The sequence below is a fragment of the Bos grunniens genome, chromosome 22 (genome assembly GCF_055505025.1).
Source record: "Bos grunniens cultivar Pamir isolate PY7600 chromosome 22, Bosgru_T2T1.0, whole genome shotgun sequence".
Lineage (NCBI taxonomy): Eukaryota > Metazoa > Chordata > Mammalia > Artiodactyla > Bovidae > Bos > Bos grunniens.
Window position 1 is genome coordinate 56,870,188 of NC_141186.1, and position 27,354 is coordinate 56,897,541.

Sequence of the window (27,354 nt, forward strand, 5' to 3'; positions counted from 1 at the left end):
CTGAGCCTGTGGGTCACATCCTTCCCTGCCCTTCTCTTAGCGTCTGGTGGTGGTCTCAATCCTTGATTAGCAGCTGCGTCGCCCGTCTCTGCTCCTATTGTCACATGACCTTCTAGGAACAAACGCTTGCAGTAAATGTATGAGAAGTTAATTTATTTGTTGTAAAAAATAATTCGCACATATTAATTTAAAAAACACCGATTCTCCAAGAGTCAAAGGTGACGAACAAGCAAGCCAGAAAACAAGGAATATAGATGTGGGGAAATACTCACCTGCTGACTAGTGAAAAATATACAACCTAACACAGTGATATGATACTTTGCTTTTTTCTAATACCCAAAAGGGAAAAAACAACAACTTAGACTGGCAAAGAAATGGTGAAACCGGCAATCTCAGGTACCACCAATCGCTGGAACCTTCTGGAAAACTCGTGGGCAATACAGATCAAGGGTCATTTAAATTTTTCTTCCAATTGACCCAGTAATTCTACTTCTGGGGCTGTATTCTAGAGGAATCATCCTAAGTAGGGAAAAAACTATTTGAAAAGGCAGAGGGGCTTCCCTGGCAGCCCAGTGGCTAGGACCCCACATTTGCGCGGAGCACAGATTCAGCCCCTGAAAAGGGAACCGAGGTCCGGAAACCAGACCCCGCAAGCCATTTAGTGGGGCCAAAAAAAAAAAGGTAGAAAAAAAGGGACATTTATTGGATCCACGCTAAATGCCAAACTCTTCGCAAGCTTTTCTCATTTAATTCTCTCCACAGATGGCGCTAGTGATAAAGAACCCACCTGGCAATTCAGGAGATGTAAGAGACTTGGGTTCAATCCCTGGTTGGGAAGATCCCCTGGAGGAGGGCACTGCAACCCACTCCAGTGTCCTTGCCTGGAGAATCCCATGGACAGAGGAGCCTGGCGGGCCACAGTCCATGGGGTTCCAAAGAGTCAGACAGGACTGAAGCGACTTAGCACGCTGCACACATAACCTCCTGAGGTCAGCATTCTTAGCTCCATCTACTGGCAAGGAAACCAAGGTTCTGTGAGGTTAGGCCTTGTCCAAGGTCACACAGCCTCTAAGTGACAGGGCTGAGCTTCCAGTTCTAAGGCCCCTGGGTTCCCAGCTCCCCATGGCTGCTTGGGAGGCAGAGCACGCCGGGTGACCCATCAGCTACACGTGGGAGGTGGGGCCAGGGTTCCACTGAAGGGTCTCTTAAGACTTCTCTGAGCTTTTATGAATCTATTATTGCTGTAGGTAAACCTCAGGAAGGATAAATACAGAAGTGAGTAAGAATTGTGCAAAAAATATTAGACACCCTTCATTTCCCCCTTCGGCTTTGGAACTTTCAGCCAAGATTAATCTTTGTTTTGGGTATATTGGTGCTTTCTGAATTAAGATGAGCTATTTGCTGTGTTTGAGTACCTGTTTATTCCCTGGACAAATACATTGTGATGATTAAGAATGCAGGTTCTATATATGGGAGTTCCTTTTCTCTTTGTTTGAAATTGTATCAAAATAGTTTTTTTTTTCCCCCTTAAAAATAGAGATGGGTGGAGTCGGACTGCTTCAATTTCTCCCGGAGCTCACCTGCTATTAGCAGTGTGTTTGTGTCTAAGTTCCCTTGTGTGTGTGAAACAGAATGACACTGGTGCCCATCTCATGGAATTGTTACAAGTTGCAGTGGGATTTACTACCCTATGCCTTATGGCATCATCGTAGGTAGCTTTCAGTCACCATTACTATTCATTCCCTTCTTGTCAACCAACTTGCTTTGGAGTTGTCTGCCTTCTGAAATTGTTTCTGAAGAAAAGCACTGACTTTCCTGATACAGCAAACGTCGACAGGACACCAACATTACTAGAAAGTGTCCCAAGAGGAAGATAAAACCAAAGTGGCCCAGAACCACGGTGAGGAAATGAACCAAGAGAAAACAATCTCTAGAATTCTAAGTGTGCAAACCATATTCGAGGCTGAGAGAAGGGGCTGTCTTCTCAGGCCTGAGTTCTACGAATCTGGTGTCAGAAGCTGCTGGCTAAGGTTGCCCTCTTATACCACCTCTAGGTCTTGCCCTTCTGGAGAGGTAGGTGAAGGGGTACAGATGATCACCTATTGAATAAACAGAGCCCCCCAGTTTTCCCACTTACTCAAAGTTATGAGGCCCATGTCTACTTGGAAAAGGATGCAGATATTGCTACTACTGATTGGGTGTAGCTTCCGTATTGTTTGCTGGCAGCCCGAGCCACCGTGTAGCAGTTCCAACTACCTTCAGGCCGCCATGCTGGAAAGGCCAGGAAGTGCTCAGGCAGACAGTGCCCTCTCCCACCCCCTCGCCCGCCCTTCCAGCCTTCCCCCTGGAGGTACCAGACGTAGGAGTAAGGAAACCGTTTTGGAAGTGGACCCCCCAGTCCCCAGCCATTCAGGACACCTCCAGTCCCAGACATCGTGGGACAAGCCATCCTGCTTGGCTCTGTCTGCATTCCTCGCCCACAGAACCTGTAGGCATAACAAAGTAGTTCATGTGTACACTGCCAAGTTCACAATGGCTCCTTACACCCGACAGGCGACTGGAATGATCGCCTGCCACAGGAGGTGCCATCTGGTGACAGGGCTTCAGGTTAAAACTGTGCGATGAGTGGTTCCTCATTTTATTCCCATCGGTGTGCCTCTTCAACCTTGTTTGGGGAGAACTGGCAGTTTTTAAGACCCCTCCAGGGCCATATAACCGTGCTGGCCTCTCTCCAGGGTCATCTACATAATTTCTGGGGCCCAGTACAAGGTGAAACTGTGGGGCCTCTTGTTCAGGAAGCCGGGAAAATTGTCATTAGAGGTACAAAGATGTAGAACTTTTTCTTTTCTCTGGACCCGTGATGGCGTTCTGTATTTGCTGTTTATTATCAGGCTCCTTGAGGTGTGAGGATGCTGGCAGCCTGAGCGCAGACCGTAGTAGGGACACACAGGTGCCTTTTGGCTTCTGGAGTCCCCCCAACCCCACCCTGCCCTGGGGGGCTGGAGGACAAGGACGGCAAATAATCACTTGATTATTGCGGTGGAGATCGGGAGGCCGGGGAGGAGGGAAGTGCCAGAAAGGAGGGGGAGCAGGCAACGGAGAAGCCCTGGGAGGTGGGAGGCACCACTGCCTGTGAGCAGAGGCTGCAAGCCCCTGGGGGCAGGCTCCATTGTCCCATTACATTCATGGGCCAAAACACATTCAAAGATGAAATTATCAGTAATTTCGAGCTTAAAAAAAATAAAAAGAATTTCAAGATAGAGACCACAGAGCATCGAACCCCAAGTGCTGGGCCTCCTGAGTGTCTGCCCTGTGTGTCTGCCCCGATCTCACCCACACCACCTGCCCTGCCCCTCATGAACACAAGATGCTTTAGTCAGAATGTCAGCCCCGCCCTCGTCCCGTGAAAGCAAAGTTGCTTAGTTGTGTCCGATTCTTTGTGACCCTTGGACTGTAGCCCACCAGGCTCCTCTGTCCATGGGATTCTCCAGGTGAGAATACTGGAGTGGGTTGCCAGGGGATCTTCCCAACCCAGGGATCGAACCCAGGTCTCCTGCATTGTGGGAAGATTCTTTACCATTTGAGCCACCCAGGAAGCCCAGTCCTATGAGGTGGACATTATTATCCACACACACAAGCTAAGAGGACCTCTCAGACAGGCGTGTTGGCTTGTCTGCCTGGCCTGGAGTCACACAACTGACACGAAGAGGAGGTGGAAATTCAGTGTCTGGTTCCAGACCACTGAAGTTGTCCGAACTCGGGTTGGAGAAGAATTTCCAGACACAGAGTATTGCAGAAAGGAGTGCGTTTATTAGGATCGAAGAGCACAGATAACGTGGGCACTGCAAGGGCAGCGGCCCAACACCTCCTGACAGGCCAGGGAGTCGACAGCTTTTGTGCATTAGTACCCAATTTGATCGGAGAAGGCAATGGCACCCCACTCCAGTACTCTTGCCTGGAAAGTCCCATGGACGGGGGAGCCTGGTAGGCTGCAGTCCATGGGGTTGCTGAGGGTTGGACACGACTGAGCGACTTCACTTTCACTTTTCACTTTCATGCATTGGAGAAGGAAATGGCAACTCACTCCAGTGTTCTTGCCTGGAGAATCCCAGGGACGGGGGCGCCTGGTGGGCTGCCGTCTATGGGGTTGCATAGAGTTGGACACAACTGAAGTGACTTAGCAGCAGCAGCAGCAGCAGCCAATTTGTTATAGCCTCAAGGCAAAGAAAATCCTGCTGCAAGGTGGCATTAGGTGATAGGTTAGAGAGCTGTAGGGTAACTACTAGGGTGAGCATTTTTGCCTAATTTAGGGTCAGGAAGCCAGCTGGTGATGATCGGGGTGGGGGGGGCGGAGGTTGGCAGTGGTGACGAAGGGCCTCAGCCAGCTTCAGAAGTGACCCTGGTTCTGGACTCTGCTTCTGCAGCCTTGGGGGCAGGACTCAATACAGACCTGTGCGTCTTCCGCCAGTTGAAGCTGTGAGAGCCTGAGAGAAGGCACCCCCGTGAGGTGTGAGCTGAAGCGGGAAATGCAGGAAAATGCCAAGGAAGGACAGAACACTGAAGGTGTGAGGTGGAGCCGGAGCCCTGGAGCTGGGGTGGAGAGGAGAGAGGAACATTTCCCTCCGGCAGGGAATAAAGCAGGAGCCGCTTGGGCGGGTACTCTGGTTCCACAGGCCTGAGAGAACGGGCACTGTTGCTGAGATAGGTGTTGGGCAGAGGCAGAATTTTGACAAGAGGGTGCCCTTTACCAAACGTCAGAAAAAGGCACGGAGGCCTGGGCTTGGTGAATTCCCCTGATGGGAGATCTCAGTGAGCAGGAGACTTACTGGGCTTAGTGGAGGAGAAAAGGGCTTCCCAGGTGGCTCAGTGGTAGAGAATCCACCTGCCAGTGCAGGAGATTCGGTTAGATCCCTGGGTTGGGAAGATCCCCTGGAGAAGGGAATGGCCCCCCACTCCAGTATTCTTGCCTGGAAAATCCCATGGACAGAGGAGCCTGGTGGGCTACAGTCCATAGGGTCACAAAGAGTTGGACTCAAGAGTGACTGAGTATGTACTCACGCACAGGTGACAAAGTTGAGCCTGAGTCTAGACCAATTTTGGATACATTTGACCCTAAAAGGGAAGAAAGAATTAGGGTGGTAACTCAAAGTGCAGAAGGGACATTTGAAAATGTGTGTTTTTTTGTTTTTCCATTTTCAAGACCTGGCAGACTCGTCCTTTTAGGGCAGAAAGTGGGGAGTCAGGAAGAAGTGGGGAGGGGGGACGAGGAGCAGCGCTCCCTGAGCACCCACTGTGTGCCTGAGCACCTCTTAAGTACCAGGGCCTGCACCTCTCCATTTCCTTTCTTCCCAACCACCCTTGAAGGCAAGGGTTTCTGCTTCTCCATCACCTGAGGAACAGGCCAAGAATCCCAGCAGGGAGGGCAGGGCTGGGGTTTGATCTCCTATTTGCCTGATTGCACAACCCATGCCTACTCTTCTGTGCACAGAGAGAAGCACTGGGATCACCCTGAGGGATGGGATGGGGTGGGAGGTGGGAGGGAGGGTCAGGATGGGGAACACATGTACACCCATGGCTGATTCATGTGAATGTATGGCAAAACCCACCACAATATTGTAAAGTAATCAGCCTCCAATTAAGATAAATAAAAAAAAAAAAGAGGGGGGGCGTTGGGTTTACCAGGGAGAAACTATGTGTTTTTCTCATTGGCTGCTGAAATAGGAATATGGTGGAGAGGGGGTGGTGACCTTGTGGAGCCCAGTTGTGGTCCTGGGCTGGGGGGAAGCAGGCAGAGGTGAGCCTCAGAGGTGGTGGGAGAGGCCCTGGGAGGCTGTGTGTTGGCCACGCCCATAAGGCAGGTGGACACCGCACCCCACCCCCAGCCCCCGCAGATGCTGTAGGTGAGATTGTGCACTCAGGGTATCTTTCATCTCCAGACCCTGTCGCTGAGGAGCTAGAGTGGAAAAAGATGTGGTCCTGGGAAGGGTGGAGAATCTGATCGGGCATCCAGGGGCCCAGGCATCCCAGAGGGCACAGACTGAGGCCTAGCCCTGGAGTCCTGGGTGGTCAGTGTCCTGGTGAGGGTCACACTGAATTTGTGGGTGGAGGGAGTGTGGACGGCAGAGGAGGTGCTGCGGCTGGCAGACACACTGGTGACCCCGCTCCATCGCTTATTCCCCCATTCCCAATCTCCATTTCTGGTGTGGACTGTTTGATTTGACTTCCAGGCCTTTTTTTTTTTTTTTAAATTAAATTTTCGAGTGGGTAACAGGCTTGCATGGTTCAACAACTAAAAATTATAAAAGGTATAAGAAAAAAGTAAGAAAAATAAAAATAAGACATACAGAAGAAACCAAAATATAATTAAAAAGAAAAACCCTTTTATAATTTTAAAACAAAAATTATAAAAAGTTAGGCAGTGAAAGCTACTTTTTTCCACTCTGGTACTTTATCTACTGAGATCCTACCCTCCCACTAGCCTGTGATCACCATCGGTAGCATTCTGTGTGTATTTCAGAGTTAATTTTAAGCCTTTACCAGCAAATGTTTTCCTTCCTTTTCACAAGAAGTGGCATATACAGTTCGAACTGTTCTGTCCCTTTGTTGCTTTTTTTTTTCTTTCATTCAACAGTATTTATTGGACATCTTTCCATATACACATCATTTCACATGTTTACAAGGGCATCTGAAGGGTGAATTCCCAAAAGGAGAATTTCTAGGGCCAAAAAGTTTATGCGTTCATAATTTTGATATTTGCCAAATCGACTTTTTAAAAAAAAATTTATTTATGTATTTGGCCGTGTTGGGTCTTAGTTGCGACACGTGAGATCTTTAGTTGCAGCATGAGAACTCTTAGTTGTGGCATATGGGATCTAGTCCCCAACCGGGGATTGAACCCAGGCCCCCTGCATTGGGAGCAGGGGGTCTTAGCCCCTGGGCCACAAGGGAAGTCTCTCAGACTGACTTCCATGGAGATCGTTCCAGGTTATAAGCCCCAAGTCATTGCACAGGCCTTAATAGTTGCTGGTTTCCAAGATCACTGAACTAGGTTTTCCTGCCTGTGACTCCACAGCGTGCACTGTGGACCCCCCAGGAGGCAGCCCCACACCCCTCGTTACAGGCTGCCCAATTTGGCTTGAGGGAGGTTTGGCCCTCCTTCACCGTTCTCTGCAGCGCTCTGCCCCAGGGAGGTCATCTCCCACCCCAGAGCTGCTTGCTAGTCCCCGAACACGTCACACCCCTATGCTTTTGCCCGTACTGTTCCCACCTCCTGCCCTGCCCCGCCACCCTTCTCAGCCTGGAAAATTCTGACTCCTCCTTTAAGCCTCTGCTGAAAGGTTGCCTCTGCAGAGGCCTCCCTGACCCTCCCAGGCAGAAACGGTCACTCCCCCTCCTCCCCAGGGTGCCCTCCCACAGAAAGAGGCCAGCTCCTGCCCTTAGAGCACGCCGGGACCAGGTGGTGGGGTAACTGTTTACATGGCTCTGTCTCTCCAGCACGCAGCCCAGGCTGGGCCCACACTTCAGACTCATCTGGGACTAAAATTAAACTCACTGGAGAGGCAGGATGGCATGGAGAGGGCACGGGCGTGGGAGTCGGGCTGGCGTGACTCCATCCTCTGTCATCTCCCCACCGCGCCAGCCCCAGCTCCCCGCTTCCCTCCTTCTCTGAGCTCTGACCGCACCGGTCTGCACGTCTTCCCACTCATGGCCCTTCAAGTGCAGTTCCAACTGCCTGGGGCTCTTCTTTCTTCTCTGCCCAGCTTAACTAGCACCTCCCGAGTCTAAAGACACTTAGCCCCCCATTCCTTTGTTCTGTGGTCATTCCTTTCATGTATGTACTGCAATCCTGAGTCTCACGTTGATGTGTTGGTTTGCTTGTTCACTGCTTGTCTTCCCCGCTGTGACCCCAAAGTCCTTGAGGGTAGAGACCATGGTTTGTTGGCTCCTGGGACCCAGGGCTAACACGGGGCCTGGCACACAGTAGGCACAGCAGAAGTCTTCAGCAACTGGATGAGGAATAAACAGAAGAAATGGTCCAGACCCAGCCCCACCACGGCCCACTTTGCCCCTGTATTAACTACCCTCTCGGAGGGTCTCCTCATTCGAACAGCACGTTTCTCAAGTTGTGATGTGTTATATTTTTTTAAGAATTTTTTTTTTTTTGATGTGGACCACTTTTGAAGTCTTTATTGAATTTGTTATGATATTGCTTCTGTTTCATATTTTGGTTTTTTGGCTGACAGACATGTGGGATCTTAGCTCTGGGACCAGGGATAGATCGCAACCTCTCTGCATTGGAAGATGAAATCTTAACCACTGGACTGCCAGGGAAGTCCCTGTGATGTGTATCAAAGATTATGAAAACTGCCTAGTTACAATAGGTGCCATAAATGGTAGCTACTATTTGTGAAATTTTACTTTCTTTCATCTGAAAAATGCACCCTTTTTGGCCAGGTTTAAAGACCTTAGGTGGCTCAGATGGTAAAGAATCTGCCTGCGGTGAGGGAGATCCAGGTTCAATCCCTGGGCCAGAAAGGATGAGATGGTTGGATGGAATCACCGGACCCAATGGACACAAGTTTGAGCAAGCTCCGGCAGACGGTGAAGGACAGGGAAGCCTGGCGTGCTGCGGCCCATGGGTCACAGAGTCGGTCGTGACTGAGAACACCAGGGCATGTCTGGGCTTCCCAGGTGGCGCTAGTGGGCAAGAACCTGCTTGCCAATGCAGGAGACGTGAGACTCGGGTTGGATCCCTAGTACTGGGAAGATCTCCTGGAGAAGGGCATGGCAACTCACTCCAGTATTCCTGCCTGGAGAATCCCATGGACAGAGGAGCCTGGAGGGGTACCATCCATACAGTCGCAGAGTCAGAAGCGACTGAGCGCAGCATATGGCATGTCCATTTTTCCTTCAAGCCATTTCTGACTCATTCCTTTCCCCACTTCTGTTCCTCTTCCGAGAGCTTTCCTGATTCTAGCTCTCCTGCCTTCTCCTACCACCAAACCAGAGGTCTCCAAAGTAGGTATGTGCGACCCAGTGGACTGCAAGATGGTCCAGCAATTCCACTTCTCAGTATATGCCTGAAAGCACATCAACCAGCCTGAAAACAGGTACTCAGACAAGTACGTGTACACGCATGCTCATAGCAGCACTATGCGCAACAGCCCAAAGATAGAGACAAACCAAATGTCCATTGACGGATGATGGATAAACTGTGGTATATACCAATATTTGTTGTTGCTTAGTCGCTAAGTCATGTCCAACTCTTTTCGACCCCATGAACTGCAGCCTGCCAAGTCCCCATGTCCTCCACTATTTCCTAGAGTTTGCTCAAATTCAGAAAAAGACCCTGATGCTGGGAAAGATTGAAGGCAGGAGGAGAAGGGGACGACAGAGGATAAGATGGTTGGATGGCATTACTGACTCAATGGACACGAGTTTGAGTAAACTCCAGGAGTTGGTGATGGACAGGGAGGCCTGGCATGCTGCTGTCCATGGGGTTGCAGAGTCAGACTGAACTGAACTGAACTGAGCGACTGAACTGAACTGAGTTGGTGAGACTTACATACTCAGCCATAAAAAGGAATGAAGTATTGCTGCATGCAACCAGGAGGGTGAACTTTGAAAATATTATGCTAAGTGAAAGAAGTCAGAACAAGAGGTCAAATATTATATGATTTCATTTATATGAAATGTCCAGAATAGATAAATCCGTAGTGATAAATCCATATATTGGTGATTGTCAAGGGCTGAGTGAGGAGAGGATAGGAGGGTAAGGTAAACTGCTTAGGGTAAACTGTTTAAAGGGTAAGGTCTTTACTTTGCAGTGATGGAAATGTTTTGGAAGTAGAAGTGGTGGTTGCATAACACAGAGAATGCACTAAGTGCCACTTTAAAATGAGCTTTAAATCATTCACTTTCAAATGGCTGATTTCACGTTATGTGTACTTCACCTCAATATTTTTTTTATAATTTAAGTTGATACATCGTATTTTTGTTTTTATTTAGTCCAAGAAATTTTTTTTTCTTGACTTGGGCTCTTAGTTCCCTGACCAGGGATCAAACCCGTGCCCACTGCAGTGGAAGCATGAATTCAAGCCCCTCAATAAATTATTTTTGGAACAATGAAGTAGCCACTTTAGCTGGTCAGCTGAGAGGTTTGAATGAGGTACAGGTTCCTTCAACTTTCATGCTGGGCAAATACCAGCTAGGGGTGGTCGAGGAAAGGAATGGCCTAGGGGTCAGCAAGTGCAGCTTTGGTGCCGTGCCCTACTCAGTAATGACAGGATGATAAGAGAAACTGTCATGATTACAGTTAACACTTCTACAGTGTTTGATGTGAGCCTGGCACTCTTCCAAGTGCTTTAAACACTAGACTCACTGAATCCTTACAACTCTGAGCTGGGTACCATCACTTTTTCATTACAGATGACAAACTGAGGAACTGAGGTTTAAATGACTTGTCCAAGTCACAGGTGAGGAAGTGGCAGAGTTCAAATGTGAACCTTGGTGGTCAGCCTCAACTCCCAGTCTCTGTGCTAAGTGTTTCCCATGTTTTATCTCATTTAATCCTGTGAGTCACATATTGTTGACTCAGGCTGGGACCTGGGACCCTTCACTGCAATTCCTATACCTTATCCACCCTTTGATCAATTTCTATTGAATAAGGAGGCCAAGAACCTTCACAGGAAATGACGTTGTGAAATTCGCTAAGTAGTGTCCGACTCTTTGTGACCCCATGGACTATACAGTTCATGGAATTCTCCAGGCCAGAATACTGGAGTGGGTGCTATTTCCCTTCTCCAGGGGATCTTCCCAACCCAGGGATTGAACCTAGGTCTCCCACATTGCGGGCAGATTCTTTACCAGCTGAGCCACAGGGGAAGCCCAAGAATACTGGAGTGGGTAGCCTATCCCTTCTCCAGCGGATCTTCCCAACCCAGGAACCAAACCGGGGTCTCTTGCACTGCAGGTGGATTCTTTACCAACTGAGCTAACAGGGAAGCCCAAACATCATTATTATAGGAAATGTCATTATTCCAAATCAAAAAATATCCCCTCACGGTCCTCCCTATTCAATGTCTTCCAGTCTTTCCCCTGCATGGATTCCCTTTCCATACTTATGTGTATTTGTATACTTATGTCTTTGTTTTTACATATTACTTTATATTTATATAGGGACTTCCCTGGTGGCTCAGATGGTAAAGCGTCTGTCTACAATGCAGGAGACCCGGGTTCAATCCCTGGGTCGGGAAGATCCCCTGGAGAAGGAAATGGCAATCCACTCCAGTACTATTGCCTGGAAAATCCCATGGACAGAAGAGCCTGGTAGGCTACAGTCCATGGGGTTGCAAAGAGTCAGATATGACTGAGCGACTTCACTTTCACTTTATATTTATATATAGGTCCATATACTCTTTTTTAAAAAATAGTTTTATTTATTTAGGCTCTTCTCTAGTTGCAGCAAGTGGAGGGGCTACTCTCTAGTTGAGGTGTGCGGGCCTCTCATTGCAGTGGCTCTTGCTGCTGTCGAGCGTGGCCCCAGGGCTTGCAGGCTTCACTAGCTGCAGTCCATGGGCCTGGTAGTTGTGGATCCCGGGTTCCAGAGCACAGGCTCAATAGTTAAGGCAGTTAAGGCACGTGAGCTTAGCTGCTTCTCGGCATGTGGGGTCTTCCCGGATCAGGAATGGAACCCCTGCCTCTTGTATTGGCAGGTGGATTCTTTTCCACTGAGCCACCGAGGAAGCTGAGTCCACATAGTCTTGTTATCTCTTCTTGCTTCATCTTCATTTCCCTTTATACCATACATAGGACTAACTATATTTTCTTTGGCTTTCTCTTCACAAGACAGAGCTTTTGATTATTGCTGACTTCTCAATACGGAGAACAACGTGTGGTACTGACAGGCTTTCAATAAAAATTTAAAGTAAAAAATGTACATGGTATTGGGTAGCATTGTGTGCCTGTGTTAGAATGAATAGTCAGAAGATCAGCCCTGGGATTTCTTTGGAAGGAACGATGCTAAAGCTGAAACTCCAGTACTTTGGCCACCTCATGTGAAGAGCTGACTCCCACTCTGATGCTGGGAGGGATTGGGGGCAGGAGGAGAAGGGGACGACAGAGGATGAGATGGCTGGATGGCATCACTGACTGGATGGACATGAGTCTGGGTGAACTCCGGGAGTTGGTGATAGACAGGGAGGCCTGGCGTGCTGCGATTCATGGGGTCACAAAGAGTCAGACACGACTCAGCGACTGAACTGAACTGAACTGAACATGTTCTACTTTTTAAAATGTAATGTCTTTGATGAAAAAAAAATCAGTACATAGAACTGATTCTTTTTAACAGATGGATATCCTGTACTGTGGAGATAGCACCCTTTATTTGAACAGTTTCCTTTTTAACTAAGTAACATTTTTTCCCAGTGTCATCTCTAATGCAAACAACATGGCAATGAACATTTTAGCGAGTGCTTTTTTGTGCTTGCTGCTGCTGCTGCTAAGTCCCTTCAGTCGTGTCCGACTCTGTGCGACCCCATAGACGGCAGCCCACCAGGCTCCCCCGTCCCTGGGATTCTCCAGGCGAGAACACTGGAGTGGGTGGCCATTCGTGTACCTATTCCTCTAGAATTAGTGTCCAGAAGTGGACTTGCTGGGGCGATGGGTATATGCATTAAAATATTCATGTGTTTGTTCCTGTTTAGTAGCTACATTGTGTCTCTTTTGCAACCCTATGGACTGTAGCCGCCAGGCTCCTCTGTCCATGGGGTTTCCCAAGCAAGAATACTGGAGTGGGTAGCCATTCCCTTCTTCAGCGGTCTTTCCGACCCAGGGATCCAACCTGGGTCTCCTGCACTGCAGGCAGACTCTTTCCCATCTTTCCCGTCTGAGCCACCAAAGAACTGAGACTCAAAAGATTACGGACTTTCCCACATGATAGGTAAATGACAGAGTCGCGATGTGTCACCTGATGCGTCGGACTCCAGGGAGGACACGCCAAAGCTGGACATTGTTCTCTACACTGAGTCCTCGGGCTCATTTGGTTATCTCTGGACCTTGAGATGTCACCAGGCTGGCCTTCTTCTCCCTTTTAAGTCTCAGACTCCTTCGGGGCAGCTAAACTCTGACCCTCCTCGACAGCCACTCCGTTGGCCAGTCAGCACCCGCCCTAGAGCCTTCACGGCTCGGAAATGGCGACCAGCGCGATCTCTAGGCCACGCCCACTAGGAGGTGGGACCAGGGTTCAGGCCAGAGCGATGGATGCCCGAGCCAAGTTTGAAGTCGGCCCCTAGGCGGGCTCGCGCAGAAGCAGAGCTGGTGGCGGCGCAGGTCGGGAGGAGGAGCACCGAGTGTAGGGCTCGCCTGCCGGGGCCGCCCGAGAGTCTCTCAAGTGCGGGCGCTGGGGCCGCCATCTTAGATGGCGGGATTAAGGCGAGAACGAGAGTGAGACGGGAAGGCTTTCCTGCCGCTCTTGGGGCCCGGAGAGGGACAGGTGGCCGGGCTTTGGGGTGTGTGCCCTGAGGCCGCGGAGCGCGAGTGGGACAATGCGAGAGCTGCCCGGGGCCCCGTCCCCTGGGTTGGGGACGCGCCGAATGTGATCGCCTCCCGCTCCCTCACCCGCCGCGGGGAGGAGGAGCGGACCAGACGCCGCCGCCGGACGACTGGACGCGGAGGCGGCCGGGCTCCCTCAGGTAGGCTGCAGGGCCGGGCCCTGGGAGCGGGGCGGCGGGGCTGAGTGGGCCGGGTTCCCGGGCGGCCCGGCTAGGGCGTAGCTGACGGAACGGCCCCGCGGCGGTCGGGCGGAGGGCCGGGCCAGGCCGCTGTCACCCCGGGTGGCGCTGGGCGGGCGGGGGCCCCGGGGCTCGGTGTCATGGCCGGCCAGCCGAGTCCCCACATTCCCCACTCGAGACTTCCTTGTGTTTCGGGGAAACGTGCGGGCGCCACCCCAGTTCCCGTTGCACAGTCCTTGTATTTCGGCCACGGGAAAATCCGCCCAGACGCCTCGAATCCGTGTTGTCACTGAGGTGGACCACCGTCGTTTCTTTCTGGCCGCGGAGTGGGGGGACCCGGGCTTGCATCTTCTCTCAAGTGACACCCTTTTCGGGAAGGTGAGAGCAGTCGGGGACAAGAGGAGGAAATAGGTCGGTGTTCCACCACAAAGGAAGGGATCGGGGCCTCCCCTTGGGGCTCAGGATTCTGCGGGTTACTGATGATACCATTGGGATGCTTATACTGACGGTCGGCCCCAGGATGCTTGGGAAAAAAGATCCAGGGCTCCTTTGTGTGAAGTGAGAGCCGCCTGGACGCTTCAGCTGTGCAGCTGCAGAGGCTCTGCAGAGCTAGTCGATGCCCCGAGAGAGGCGTTTGGACAGGAGGAGAGGCGAGGCGGCTGTGTTCATTCATTGTTCTCGCTCAGGGGCCCAGGGTGTGCCCCTTTCTCTGGTGGGAGGAAGGTTAGGGTCTGCTGTGCCTCCTCTAGGTGTGACGGGGTTCTGAAAAGTCTTAAGGAGGGAATGGATTCAGCCCGCGTTCATTATTTCTGCCTGCTTCGTCCTCTAGGGTCTGAGTGGAGGTACGCGGCCCCTCTGTTCGCTCCCAAGTGTGAAAACAATACGCTGTGATTAGGATGGGTTTACCCAGGGTCGTGGTAGTTTGGAACAACTCGTTTTGCCTGGGGCAGTTGAGGGAGCTCGTAGACTGGAGGGGACTTTTCGTGCTGAGCAAATGCTCTTCAGGTGGGGAGGGCGGAGCAGGCTAAGTTGAGGAAACAGCTGGTACAGAGGCCCCGAGATGTGCAGGAGTTGGGATGAATTTGGGGAGCAGCAAGCCGTCTGGGGTGCAGGAAGGAAGTGGTGAGAGATGAGGGTCTGAAACAAAGGTTGCCTAGCTTGCGAAGGATCTTTCTTTGTTGAAAATAGTGAGCTAGTTGGTTTAATTGGAGTTATTTTAGACGAGTGTTGTTAATTTTCTTGCTGATAATCGATTTTCCCCCTTCTCTTGATGATGTTAAAGCTGTTAGTAATTGCACAGATTTACTTTGTTAAGTTCCGTCAAGAACATTTTGATAAATGCTTTTTGTCAGATATTTTGCTTTTGCACTGTGGTGAATGAACAGAATTCATATTTCTCGGGGTTCTTGCAAAAGGTTCTTCTGAAGTTGTGCTTGCTCACAAAAGTGTTGTCTTTATAAGTGTAAGACAGTCTACTAATACTGCATTTTAAATGGTTGTTAACATAAATTGTGCTCCCCAATTGCTTAGAAATAGGCAGATTATATGAAACAGCTGAAAACTTGTAGAATGCAACTGAGGATTTTTAGTTTAGTAAATGTTTTATATAGTACACTGTTTGGATTGATTCTGTGGATTCCAGTTCTGTTTTAAAGTCTTTAGCTCTATGAACATAATTTTCCCCAAAGAGCTGTGTTGTTGTGGTTAATGTTTGTGCTAAAGTGACTATTATGATATTAACAGACTTCATCTAAAAGTTCCTGAATCTTTTTTGGGTTGTGATGCTTATATACCACTCAAGAACATTAAGATTAAAATTCTTTTGGCTTGTTTTCACCCTTATCACTTTAAGGGCTGTGCTGTTTAAAATGCAACACAAACATTTGGCCCAGTTGAACACAGGATACTTGGGAAAATTAACCTGTTACTATTTCTGTGTAAAAGTTTATTATCTTTTAGATACACAGTGTTTGTGATTATAAGTTGTAGTGAAAGTGCTTAGTTTTCTAAAACTCTTATTTAACAAGAATTAAAAGATGTGTATGCCTTCAAAGGAGAAGGCTTGAGTGAAATACAGGAGAACATATTTTATAGGTTTTGGTTTTGCAGGAGAAAACAGTGAGAAGCAGATTAAGCTCGTCACTTATGATGAAAAGTATCTAAAAGGTGAAATAGAGAATGGTTAAACATTAAGTATTATATTACAACTGCTCGGAGACTAGTTGCTTTTAGTTTAAAACAGACCATTTGTGAAATCCAAAGAAGTTTGCTCTGAGAATTAAACAACAACTTCTTGGAAGTTAAATTTGACTTCTCCAGAAGCACTAGGCTACTTATTAAATGGAAAATATAATTAATAACTTCAAATTACTATTTCAAGTAACCTGTTTGTAGTAGGTGCATGATTCTATCACATTTTAATTCCAGATAAAGCTTTGTTAATAACCTGTTGCCTAAAAATAGAAAAATGTTACATGGGGAGTGCTTTTGTTTGCATGTTAACATAATAGCCCATACATAATAATCCTGGTCTTGGGAGGAGCTTGTTAGATGAACAGCATGCCTTAATGTTGACTTGCAGAAGAGAATTTTAACTAGTGCCTTTGAAAGGCGGTGGACTATGTGACAGTGGGGGGTTTATGAAACCATAAAGTCAAGCTTTGACTTAAAAGATCTTTTGTTTTTTTAAATCATGTGTGTTGTGAAAATCAGTTCTCCGAAAGAAATGACTGTAGTTGGAAACTTGTTCACCTTGACTAAATTAATTGGGACATCAAGGGACACTTGGGTTCATTTAGGATGAGGTTGTTTAGGGTTTTGGTTGTGTGTGTGTGTGTGTATCTTTGTGTGTGGATGTCTAAGAATTCTTATTTGCTAAACTGCCCAGGTTGCAAATGTGATACTAGTTATTTGTGTTATAATTCAGTTAGTATTTTTGGTACAGGGCTTAACTACCTTGCTGTAATCCTTAGAATACTAATGGCTGGTTTTTTTTCGTTTTTTGTGTTTTTTTGCCTTAAAGTTGTGAGTAAGAATTCCTTAATTACATATCATAGTTTTCATCTTTAATTTTATAGTGGTTGCGTCATTCTGTCCCTCCTTTTCTCCCGGGATACTTGTGAAGCTCACAATGACTTTAGTAGGTAACTTCAGATCTGTTCCCCTTTCTCCTAAAATTAGTCCTAGAATGTCAGTTTAACCAAGGAAAACGTCAAGTGGGTGTTGTTCCTTTGTTACTGGTTTTGGCCCAGGCTATCTCAAGTCTCTCTGGCAACTCACTCAAGAAGTGTGTTAATTGCTTCACATTCCAATCAGTGTAGATAGTTTTTCTTGAGGAACACTTGACACATAGTTTTATTTTTAGATCAGATTCTAAGGGATTTTACTGGGTGGGGATTAACAATCGTAAAACTGATTTGGAATTAAAACCTTTGTGATTTAGAAATTGTTTACATTTTTGATTAATGAATGGGAAGTCACAGGCAGTGAAAATGTTTTAGGGGAACCAGATATGTCTAATGGCTTCTGAGGATCCTGGTGGACTATATGGGTGACATCTTCTTTCTGCCTGTTGGGTTTCATGTACTGTCATCCAGTAGCAAGAGTAAATAATACATCTTTACTGTTTTAGTCAAGACTTATCTCCTGTTTATTTTCTTTCATCCTGCTCGGGAAGGGAAAGGTGGTCTGATTTCTTTGAAGCTACTTAATACTAGGCATCACATTTGGACAAAGTATTTACTTTCTTCATCCGTAAACATTTCTGATGGAAGAATCTGGCTAGTAGTGGTTAACTATGTTACTGTGTCTTTAAAATTATGAGTCTTCATTCTTAATCTGGGTTTTATGGGGACATACTTTTTTTTTTTTCTTTTCAAAATTAAAATTATAGTGTGATTGCTTTACAATGTTGTGTCACCTTCTGCTGTATAACAGTGGGAATCAGCTGTATGTATACGTATATCCCCTCCTCCTTAGGCCTCCCCCAGCCCCCTCCCCACGTCTCTGGGTCATCACAGAGCACCCAGCTGAGCTCTGCGTTACACAGCAGCTTCCTCAGAGCTCTCTGTTCTACACGCGGTGGTGTATACATGTCAGTGCTTACTCTCCGAATTCACCCCATCCCATACTTTTCCATGTTAGATGGCTTTTAACATCTATCCTTTACCTAGGTTTCACTTCAGTTCAGTCGCTCAGTCGTGTCCGACTCTTTGCGATCCCGTGAATTGCAGCACGCCAGGCCTCTGTGTCCATCACCAACTCCCGGAGTTCACTCAAACTCACGTCCATCGAGTCGGTGATGCCATCCAGCCATCTCATCCTCTGTCGTCCCCTTCTCCTCCTGCTCCCAATCCCTCCCAGCATCAGGGTCTTTTCCAGTGAGTCAATTCTTCTCATGAGGTGGCCAAAGTATTGGAGTTTCAGCTTTAACATCAGTCCTTCCAATGAACACCCAGGACTGATCTCCTTTAGGATGGACTGGTTGGACCTCCTTGCAGTCCAAGGGACTCTCAAGAGTCTTCTCCAACACCACAGTTCAAAAGCATCAATTCTTTGGTGCTCAGCTTTCCTCACAGTCCCAACTCTCACATCCATACATGACCACTGGAAAAACCATAGCCTTGACTCAGACGAACCTTTGTTGGCAAAGTAATATCTCTGTTTTTGAATATGCTATCTAGGTTGGTCATAACTTTCCTTCTAAGGAGTAAGCGTCTTTTATTTCATGGCTGCAATCACCATCTGCAGGGATTTTGGAGCCCAGAAAAATAAAGTCTAACACTGTTTCCACTGTTTCCCCATCTATTTCCCAGGAAGTGATGGGACCAGATGCCATGATCTTAGTTTTTGAATGTTGAGCTTTAAGCCAACTTTTCCACTCTCCTCTTTCACTTTCATCAAGAGGCTTTTGAGTTCCTCTTCCCTTTCTGCCATAAGGGTGGTGTCATCTGCATATCTGAGGTTATTGATATTTCTCCTGGCAATCTTGATTCCAGCTTGTGCTTCTTCCAGCCCAGCGTTCTCTTGATGTACTTTGCATATAAGTTAAATAAGCAGGGTGACAATATACAGCCTTGACGAACTCCTTTTCCTATTTGGAACCAGTCTGTTGTTCCATGTCCAATTCTAACTGTTGCGTCCTGACTTTAGGGTAGATGAAATCCTGAGTTTTCCTTAGAAGAACATGACTTTTGTTCTCTGGCAAATCTCATTAGGAAGCTCAGTTTCTGGGAGAGGCATTTCCCTGGATCTAGCTAGATTATTTCGAAAGGAGTTTCCATTTGCATTTTAAAAAGTTGGTTTATAGTAGAAAAGACTCTGATGCTGGGAGGGGCAGGAGGAGAAGGGGACGACAGAGAATGAGATGGCTGGATGGCATCACTGACTCGATGGACGTGAACTCCGGGAGATGGTGATGGACAGGGAGGCCTGGCGTGCTGTAGTTCATGGGGTCACAAAGAGTCAGACACGACTGAGCGACTGAACTGAACTGATAGTAGAAAAAACTGGAAAAACTTGAGATGTTCAATGATAAGTAAACTGAGGGACAGCCCACTATGGGGCACAGCGCTTTTCTTGAACCGTGGCGTATATGAAGCATTTATGACACAAGAAATGCTGTATCTGAATGATTGTAGTTCTGTTAAAACACAACATTTAATACAATGGAATGTTATTCTGTAGTGAAAAGGAATTCATCTGAGCAAACTCCAGGAGACAGTGAAGAGCAGGGAAGCCTGGCATGCTACAGTCTGGGGCGGTCTCAGAGTTGGACATGACTCAGCAACAGAACAACAACAAAACTTACACATTCTCCAGTATGTATAAACCTTGCAAACATCATGTTAAATAAAAGAAGTCAGTCAGAAAACCCCACATATTCTGTGATTCTTTTTGTATGAATTGCCCAGAACAGGCAAATCTGCAGAGGCAGAAAGTAGATTTGTGGTTGCCAGTGGCTGGAGGGAGAGGGGAATGGCAGTGAACAGTGATAGCGGTTTCTTTTTGAAGTATTGAAAATGTTCTGAAATTGATTGTGGAGGTAAATGTACCACTCTGTGAGTCTAATAAAAGCCATTGAGTTGTACACTTTAAGTGACTTGTATGGGATGTAAGTTATATCTCACGCTTTACAAACAAAAACTCAGAGGCTACACATAGGAAGAAAGCACATGTAGATGTTACTAGTGGTTGTTAAACAGAAATTATTTATTATTACTTTATATTACTTTTCATTGTCTCTGAATATATTGTTTTATAATATAAAAAAATTAGGTTTTATTAATCTTTTGTATAGATTATACACTCACATGCTCCAGAATTCAAAGGATACAGAAAGTACACTGTTTAGAGTAACTCTACTTTCTCCTTTGTTTCCCATACCCAGCTTTCTTTCGTGGAGGGAAGTGCTTTATGAGGTTCTTAGGTATCTGCCTGTTTTGTGATGATAGAAGAATATTCACATGTCGGTGAGCTGCCCTTACTTCCTGCCAAATTGTCCAAGAGTCTCCTTTGCTTTTCAGACTAAGGATACAGTTCTTGCTTTTATATCTTGGTAGTGTGGATTTCTCTCACTATCTTCAGTGGAATTCAGAAGGCTTTTTTTTTTTTTTTTTAAGCACCTAAGTGAGTGCAGCAGGCTAGTGGTGGAGGGTGAATTAGGCAAGTTCCTGCCTCAGTGACCTTATCTACTGAGGAGAGATTCACACGATTTCCTCACTTTTATCTGTTCCTCTTTTAAGAGCCATTCTGAACACCATCTTCTAAATACCATTTCCTGATCTTTTTCTCATTATGTTTTCTTCCTTGAACCCTGTCTTAAGACCCTTGCATTTATTTTTCTTACGGCCTTTATCATATAGTCATTTGTGAGTTTATCATCCCATTAGATCATAAATTCAAGTTAATGCTTTCTAGTCAGTGTGCAAGTCCTTCTTTGTTGACATTTGTGAAAAAATTTGAGAAATTGAGGGACCAGGTCTGTGTACTTCGGTGAAACTATTAAATCAAAACACTACATTTAATGCTAGACTTTATAATAAGACCTTTTATTTAAACTTCGATGGTTTGTGTATGTATTTTTTGGTACTGTACACTGTAGACTTGATATGTATTTATTGTGACATGTATTTTATTTAAATATTTGTTCACCTCTCATCTTTTCTCACAAGACTGTATCTTAATCACCTTTGAATACCCAGAGTTTAGCACAGTGTTGATGCCCCTGATTTCAGTTCAGGTCGTTGAGTGTAAGGTGCTAAATGATGTTGATTGAACTGAATTTTTTATATAGATGTCTTACATCTCTGGCTAGACATAAGCTCCTTAGAACTGAGACATGTCTAATTTGTAAATCTCTAGTTCTTGAAACTTTGTCTTGATTATGTAGTAAACATTATTTGCATAAGTAGAGATTCACAGGTTCATCACCTGTGGATTGTTCCTACTGCCCATCACACACTAATGTTTACAATTAAGATTGTAAGGTGCTACTTCCTAAACTCATACTCAGAGCTTTGTAACATAGGATTTCTATGGAAGGAATCAACCTTGCTCAGCTTCCCCTTCTATTTTGCATTATCAGTAGAGTGCTCTGGGTGCTCAGTGCCAGCTCCCTGAGGACGTTTGTCTGCTTTCGTAGCTCGCTGATGCATTGGTTCAAGTGGCTCTTGCCACACTGGCTGTTCTCTTCTGCATTCATAGGCTTTCTACATGGAAGGTATAAATGATACTCTAATACCTTCCTTGGTCTTAGTCTGGCTTGGAATTAGAGAAATGTGAATGTGAGAATAACCATCATAAATACTCCGTGCCTAGTATTTATCTAGCTGTCTGACAATTCACAAATGGGCCCCTTAGGCTTTTTTGGAGGGAGTGGTGGTGGTAAACTATACGTAACATAAAATTTACTATTTTAACCACATTTGAGTGTATTATTCCGTGGCATTAAATGCATTCATAGTGTTGTGCAAACATGACTGCTAATCTGTTTCTAGAAATTTTTCATCATACCAGATAGAACCTTGTAACAATTATATTGATACAATAATTCCCAATTCCTCCCTACCTCCAGCCCCTGGTAAACTCTGCTTTCTCTCTGAGTTTGCTAGTCCAAGTATCTCATATAAAGGGAATCATCTTTAGTCAGTTGTGTCCCACTCTTTGCAGCCCCATGGACTGCAGCATGCCAGGCTTCCCTGTCCTTCACCATCTCCCTGAGCTTGCTCAAACTCATGTCCATGGAGTCGGTGATGCCATCCAACCATCTCACCCTTTGTCATGCCCTTCTCCTCCTGCCTTCAGTCTTGCCCAGCATCAGGGTCTTTTCCAGTGAGTCAGCTCTTTGCATCAGGTGGCCAGAATATCGGAGCTTCAGTTTCAGCATCAGCCCTTCCAGTGAATATTCAAGGTTGATCTCCTTTAGGATGGACTGGTTTGATCTCCTTGCAGTCCAAAGGACTCTCAAGAGTCTTCTCCAGCACCACAGTTCAAAAGCATCAATTCTTTGGCTCTCAGCCTTTTTATGGTCCGACTCTCACACCCATACATGACTACTGGAAAAACCATAGCTTTGACTTTTGGACCTTTGGGGAATCATACAATATTTATAATTTTGTATCTGGCTTATTTTACTTACTGTGTTTTCAGGATTCATCCATATTATACTGTGTGTCAAAATTTTATTCCTTTTCATGGTTGAATAATATTCCAGTGTCACACACAAAATATTTTATCCTTTCAACAGTTGATGGGCTCTTAGGTTCCACATTTTGGCTTTTATGAATAATGATGCTGTGAACATTGATTTGTAAGTGTCTGTTTGAGTCTCTGCTTTTGTTCCCAGGAGTGGAATTGCTGGAACTGATGGTAATTCTGTTTAACTTTTGAGGAATTGCCAAATTATTTTCCACAGCAGCTGCATCATTTTATATTCCCACCAGCAATGCATGAGAGTTCCAGTTTATCTGCATCCTTGCTAATACTTGTTATATTCTGCTTTTTTGATAATAACTGTCCTAATGGATGTGAAGTGGCTCTAGGCTTTTCTCTTAACTGCTAATTAGATTGACTGAGCAAACCAGAAGTTTAGGAAGTTGGCTGTATTTGCATCTATGGAATTTTTCCTCCTTTATAAATGTATTTGTATATAATGTTCTTCAAAGAGATAAATTAATTACACAATTAATGACTCCTTTTTTGGAAAAAGGTTTTTTATTAAGCTGGTACATGTAGTTGTTGCTTTTACCTTCCTTATACCTTTCATCCCCTTTTAATCTAAAATATATTCAGTTAACTTATAAATAATTATTTCAATTAATCTTGAGTGGTAAGATACACTAAGTGAAAAAAGTAGGGTACTAAAATATGTACATTAAAATTCTATTTTTTATAAAGAAAAACATTTACAGGCACCTATTAAAATGCCTCCCCTTCAATTTCAGATGCTACAGTGAAATCATCCTTCATTGTCTGCCTCTTCCTCTGCTCAGGCTGGAAGTGATTGTTCCATGCTCCACATTCTTATAGCTTTCTTAAGAAGTTACTCCTTTTTCCCCCATCACCACACACACACAAAGCTGTCAGTTCTTGTTGTTGTAGGCCTATTTGTCATCCTGAAAGCTCTTAGCACATGGTCAGTCTTTGGTAAGTCATGATTTTTTGTTTTTTCTACTTTAACAAGGCAAGGGCTATTCTTCTGAACTTTATAGTCTTCAAAGCCACTGGCAGTTGAAATAGATTATTAGAAATTGTCAAATGATGTGCTCCTTACACTTTTCCACTCAGTTCTGTGCCACGTTGCGGTATACAGAGGCATTCTGGTTTTTTGGATTCTATGTATCAGTACTTTCATGTGGTAGGTAGTGATTCAATATCCATGAGAAAGTTTAGTATAAATAGTGTAATTACGTCATTTCTCCATTAATAGTTTATTCAGCTATTTAAACATTAATTTTGTGCAAGGTACTGTACTGGCATGTGTGCTAAGTCACTTTAGTCATGTCTGACTCTCTGCGACCCTATGGACTGTAGTCCACCAGGCTCCTCTATCCATGGGGATTCTCCAGGAAAGAATACTGGAGTGGGTTGCCATGCCCTCCTCCAGGGGATTGTCCCAACCCAGGGATCGAACTTGCGTCTCCGTTGACTCCTGCATTGCAGGTGGATTCTTTACCACTGAGCCATCAGGGAAGCCCTACTGTACTGGATGACGGAGTATATAACAAAATGTAGGAAATACATACAGTTCTTTTCCTTAAGGCGTTCGGACTTTGATGTGTAAATTACATGGGTTACATTTTCATATTTAGTTTTTTGTTTTTTTTTTTTTTTACTCCTGTGGCAAAGTAGCTGGGTATAACTTAGAGTTTTAATGAATTAATGGTCCAGTTTACAGTGGAAACCTCTGAACATGTCCTTGGTTTAAGAAAAATATTCTTGAAGAGTTGATTTAAAGTATTTTCTGGGAAACAAATGGTTTTACAGATATACCTTATTGTAATTCTTACAAGTTCTCAAGACAAGCAAGATGCTTACCTTTGTTGGTATCGTTGAAGACCAGGGGATTTTTCTGTATGAAAGCCATTGACTCCACAAGGAATCATTGGAAAAATGACTGAATCAGATGGTTACTTCTTGAAATAGCTTTGGCAACGTTGTAAACCTGGAGGAGTACTTATCTTGAGGGTAAATCTCAATGTCTGCCCAAGTGAGAGATGCCAGTGTGCAGAATAGTGGATTCACTTATTTTATATTTAATGTCTTTATTTTATTAAATTTTTTTCATGTCTTTATTTTTGAAGGAAGCTCATGCTATTTTTTTAAATCACTTGTTGATTATGCAGGACTTGCCACTAAAATTTATGCCTTTTATGTGGAACAGAAATTATTGGTATGGTTAGTTAAGTCAGTGTTTCCAGGCATTAGCTTAGCAGGATGAGATGTCTGGGTGGTTTTTATTTCCTCTCCTTCCCCTTCCACTGTGTAGCTGTTTTTTATTTCATTATTACCCGACCATCAGAGTGATCACACTTAAACCATATTTTATTTGTGTGTTGCATATTTTTCTACTTGTGTTTAAGGATATACTTTATAAATAGCTCCGTTCATTTAAAAATGAACAGTTGCTGCTTAAATGAAGAAGCAATGACTGATTTGGAGATGAAAAGTAAAAAGAGTTAAAGAGTTTAGACAAAGTGACTTAAAATGAAAATAATGAAAAACTAAGAGTTAAAAATAAAATCGGCTCCATATGTCTTTCACTGTGGAACTGGTGTTTTATTTTTTTAGGGAACCGGGGAACTGATGTTTTAATGTAATTGTTTGAACTAGCTGATGAACTTTTAAAAAATTAGTTATCCTTTAAAAAAGTTAGGTTCTTTTCTAAACTTGGGCAGCCCGGCTTGCTAACTATGAGAAGGGTAGAGTATCACATTTCTTCATGTGCATTTATGCTGGCCAGTCAGCTGATGAAGTTACCAGTTTGTGGTCAGAAATTGAGAAAGAGGGGTGAGGAAACTCAAAATATTGACACACACTCCACCTTGCAGCATCTGAGTTGCCCTTTGGACTGCTTGGGAAACTGTAGCTAGGCCATTTCCAAACCAGACTTATTATTGTTTCCTGGCTTGGATGAGATGATATTTTATTTTTAAGTGTTGGAGTGTGTCTGTTTCAGCAGAAACTTTTTATATGTGAGGGTGGGTTTTTTCCGGTGTTGTATGACCAATTGAATGAAAAAAAGGAAAAAAAAGAAAATAGAAAAACACTTACTCCTTAAAGGAGGCTTGGAGTAATCTTGAAAAATTGATTACCCAGTCCCTCAGATGGAACAGAGCTAGACTGAGCAAAGAAATAAGCTTAAAGGAAAAATGAAGAGTGAAGCTGCATTCTAAGTATATTAAAATGGGTAGGGAATTCCCTGGCAGCCCAGTGGTTAGTGTTCGGCACTCTCCCTGCGGGGAACCTGGGATCAAGCTGTGTGTTGTGGCAAAAAAAACCCCCCAAAACCCCAAAAAACAAAAACAAAGAAGAAATGAGTATTCAACTATGTTTTTGTCCTGCCAAAAAAGTATTTTAATAGTGCAGGCAGTTTCAGCCATCACTCACTCCTTATGGTACTGAGCGTATGTTCTTGGGAGATTTTGATTGCAGTTGAAGAAAGTGAATCTGTTCTTTGTCATTCTCAATTCTCCCAAGCCTTATAATTCGACCATCTCATAATTGAGTGTGTTTTTTTGGTCTAAAGATACATTTTTAAAAAAAGCATCCTAAAGATAACAGCTTACCTTTATCTTAACTACTGCATGCTAGAGTTTACCTTAATTGGTTTAATCTTCCCATAAGCCTGATGATGTAGGTACATTGTAATCCTTACTTTAAAGAGGAAGAGGCACTGAGAAAGACGGAGTAAATACCCTAAATATAGGCCATCGACTTAAGGAGAGATGAATGGTATGGACCTAACAGAAGCAGAAGATATTAAGAGGAGATGGCAAGAATACACAGAAGAACTGTACAAAAATACCTTCACGACCCAGATAATCACGATGGTGTGATCACTGACCTAGAGCCAGACATCCTGGAATGTGAAGTCAAGTGGGCCTTAGAAAGCATCACTACGAACAAAGCTAGTGGAGATGATAGAATTCCAGTTGAGCTATTCCAAATCCTGAAAGATGATGCTGTGAAAGTGCTGCACTCAATATGCCAGCAAATTTGGAAAACTCAGCAGTGGCCACAGGACTGGAAAAGGGCATTTTCATTCCAGTCCCAAAGAAAGGCAATGCCAAAGAATGCTCAAACTACCGCACAATTGCACTCATCTCACAGGCTAGCAAAGTAATGCTCAAAATTCTCCAAGCCAGGCTTCAGCAGTATGTGAACCGTGAACTTCTGATGTTCAAGCTGGATTTAGAAAAGGCAGAGGAACCAGAGATCAAATTGCCAACATCCACTGGATCATAGAAAAAGCAAGAGAGTTCCAGAAAAGCATCTATTTCTGCTTTATTGACTATGCCAAAGCCTGTGACTGTGTGGATCACAATAAACTGTGGAAAATTCTGAAAGAGATGTGAATACCAGACCACCTGATCTGCCTCTTGAGAAATTTGTATGCAGGTCAGGAAGCAACAGTTAGAACTGGACATGGAACAACAGACTGGTTCCAAATAGGAAAAGGAGTTCATCAAGGCTGTATATTGTCATCTTGTTTATTTAACTTATATGCAGAGTACATCATGAGAAACGCTGGACTGGAAGAAGTGCAAGCTGGAGTCAAGATTGCCAGGAGAAATATCAATAACCTCAGATAGATAGTGACTGCAGCCATGAAATTAAAAGGCGCTTACTCCTTGGAAGGAAAGTTATGACCAACCTAGATAGCATATTCAAAAGCAGAGACATTACTTTGCCAACAAAGGTCCGTGTAGTCAAGGCTATGGTTTTTCCTGTGGTCATGTATGGATGTGAGAGTTGGACTGTGAAGAAGGCTGAGCGCCGAAGAATTGATGCTTTTGAACTGTGGTGTTGGAGAAGACTCTTGAGAGTCCCTTGGACTGCAAGAAGATCCAACCAGTCCATTCTGAAGGAGATCAGCCCTGGGATTTCTTTGGAAGGACTGATG

At 45.1% G+C, this 27,354-nt stretch overlaps 1 protein-coding gene and 1 long non-coding RNA gene across 5 annotated transcripts in view; one reads left to right on the forward strand and one right to left on the reverse strand.

Annotated features, from left to right (window-relative positions):
- Positions 1 to 6,345: 6,345 nt before the first annotated feature.
- LOC147348700 (uncharacterized) lies at positions 6,346 to 13,254 on the reverse strand. Its single transcript, XR_015151869.1, has 2 exons — positions 12,968 to 13,254; positions 6,346 to 8,006 (listed from the first exon to the last, which is right to left on the reverse strand). It is a non-coding gene; the product is annotated as an uncharacterized LOC147348700 (long non-coding RNA).
- A 134-nt stretch (positions 13,255 to 13,388) lies between these two features.
- Positions 13,389 to 27,354, forward strand: part of RAF1 (Raf-1 proto-oncogene, serine/threonine kinase) — a 75,906-nt gene continuing 61,940 nt past the window's right edge. For 2 of the 4 annotated variants that reach the window (XM_086368685.1, XM_086368688.1), the window contains exon 1: positions 13,389 to 13,691. The gene's annotated coding sequence lies outside the window, so the exon portion shown is untranslated. Of the gene's footprint in view, positions 13,692 to 13,789; positions 14,109 to 27,354 lie in introns of those variants that run through there. The other 2 variants (XM_086368687.1, XM_086368690.1) reach the window with 2 other exon arrangements.